Below are 2,253 nucleotides of genomic sequence, written 5' to 3' on the forward strand. Positions count from 1 at the left end.
GGGCGGCGGGCGCCCAGGCGTGCGCGGCCACGAAGAGCAGGTGGGTGGGAGTCAGGGCCAGGTGCCGGGGTGGCTCCCGTGTCTCGATGACGTGGAAGGAGGTGAGAGCACGGGGCTCCTTGTCCAGGAAAGCCAAGAAGTCACTGTAGGTTGGCCTGCCCGCCCCGTCCATCGCCAGCACCCGCTGGCCTGGGCGTAGTGCCCACAGAGGCGTCCGGGCACCATCCTCCAGCGTTGCCAGTGCCCTGCCAGGGAAGCAGCCCCCCGTCTTCGCAGCGGCTGAGTGCTCTGCACGGGGAGAGAGAGGACAGGAGGGTTACCCATCTGCCAGCCCCTCAGCATCACCCTTCCACAATGCACAGAGACCCTCCCAGGCTGTTCAGCTTTGCCCACCTGGGGAGAACCCTGCCCTGTTTTCACCAATGTGCATGTGTCCCCTACACACCCCCAGCCACAAATCCAGCCTCCATGGGCATGTATTCTCCTAACCACTGTGTCACCAAGCTGCCACTCAAGCGCTCAAACCATGTTTGGTAGCACCCACTTGTGCTGTGGTGCCAGAATTCTGGGGCTGCTCTGCAGAGCTGGGTCTCAAAACCCACCTGATAAGGGGAGCAGGGCACAGGCACAGCCCCAAAATGTGCAAAGCAGTGCCAGTAGGCACCCAAAGCTTGAAAAAGGGGAAGCAGAGCCCTGAGATGTTGGCAGGCTGAGAAGCAGAGTGCCTGGTCACAATGCATGCCCACAGTGTCACCATCCCCTGCAGTTCTGGGCCTGAGTAGCACTGGAGAGGGTGTTACAAGGAAAACAGCTCAGGGTGCAGCACCCTCCCCCAGCACTGCAGTGCCCTCCACCCCATGCTGCAGCTCTGCTCCCTCCTCCCTCCTGCTCGCCTCTGCACTGCTCATGCCAGCCAACTCCCTCTCTGAGCTGCAGGGAGATGTCACAGCTTTTAGCCATCATCAGGCAGAAGCCACCAGCCTCCTGGGCAGGGCTTCACTAATGATTGTCACAGGGTAAAGCATCCAAACTCTCTGGGGTTTGTCCCCTGGAATGGTGGCACAGCAATCCTACCCCTCCTCAGATCAGAAGATTCAGCAAGTCATCAAAAGTCACCAGTGGCCCATACTGGCAATTAGTAGGGGAACCCTGTCTTCCCAAGGGATGGTGCTTCAGTGCCCTAGCAGCCCTGGTCCCCCAAGGCCCAGCAACCCCCATTTCAGTGTCTCTATGATGCCCTCCCACCATCTGCCAGGGGCATCTCATCTAGGGTCCTGCTCCTGGCCCTGCACAGTCCCAGCCTCGAGATCCCAGGCCTCCTCAGGCCCCTCTCCCAGCTCCCTCATCTAATCCCTGAGTGTTCCCACTAAGATGGCACTGCCCCCCATCACTGCCCAGCTTTGGGCAAAGCCAAATCCCAGCCCCCAGGCCCATGAAGAAAGGCATCCATCTCTGGGACAGAATCCTTTTATTGCTCAGACAAGGTGCGGTGTCTGTCCGGTGCCTGTCCCAGAGGCCAGGTCCCAAATCCCACACCCTGCTTTCCCGGGCAAGCGGCAGATCCATGGGGAGGGGCTGGCAGGAGGGTGAGGGGGGCACCTGGCAGAAGTGGGGGGCACAGGTGCTGGGCGTCGAGGGGTGTGCTGGTGCAGGGAGGGGAGCCGAGGAGACGCAATACGTACAACGGGCCCCGTGGCCATCTGTACAAAAATAAAAGCCATTTACTAAGAGGCAGGGGCAGCCCGGCTGCCCTCTCTACACAGTTCAGGGAGGGTCAGGATATGCATATTCTCCACCACATATTCTTGGGCTCCCCACGGCCTCAGGGATAAATATGGGGGACCCAGAGCCTCAGGGAGCTGCTGCAGAGCTAAGTGGCTGTGGCCAGCCTCCAGAAGCCCTCCAGGGCCTCGAGGCCCCAGTCTGCTGCCTGAGTCACGGCACCCCTCTTTGGCTGGTCCAGGGGAGCATCCCAGGATTCAAGATACTTTGTCCTTCTTCAGGGGCACAGCCCCATCCCTCTGGATAGCCCCAAGGCTTTGGGATTACGGTCCTTGCTTCGGAGCCTGGCCCCACTCCTCCGTCCAGCCCCACAGAGTGCCCCGGGGCACGGGAGCCCTCGTCCTCCGCCCACGTTTTGTCCCTCTTCTTCGGGGGCGCGTCGCTCCCTCTCTGCGGCGCGGTCGCCCCGTCTCCGTCGCCGTCTGGTGTTGCGCCCGTCCTGGCATCAGCACGGGGGAGCGGGTCAGCGTG

The 2,253-nt window shown here is 61.5% G+C and overlaps 1 pseudogene; it reads right to left on the reverse strand.

Annotated features, from left to right (window-relative positions):
- The window catches only part of LOC103777811, an 802-nt pseudogene extending 501 nt beyond the window's left edge, over positions 1 to 301 (reverse strand).
- Positions 302 to 2,253: the final 1,952 nt, after the last annotated feature.

Source organism: Merops nubicus, unplaced genomic scaffold (genome assembly GCF_000691845.1).
Source record: "Merops nubicus isolate BGI_N331 unplaced genomic scaffold, ASM69184v1 scaffold39218, whole genome shotgun sequence".
In the NCBI taxonomy this organism is placed as follows: Eukaryota; Metazoa; Chordata; class Aves; order Coraciiformes; family Meropidae; genus Merops; species Merops nubicus.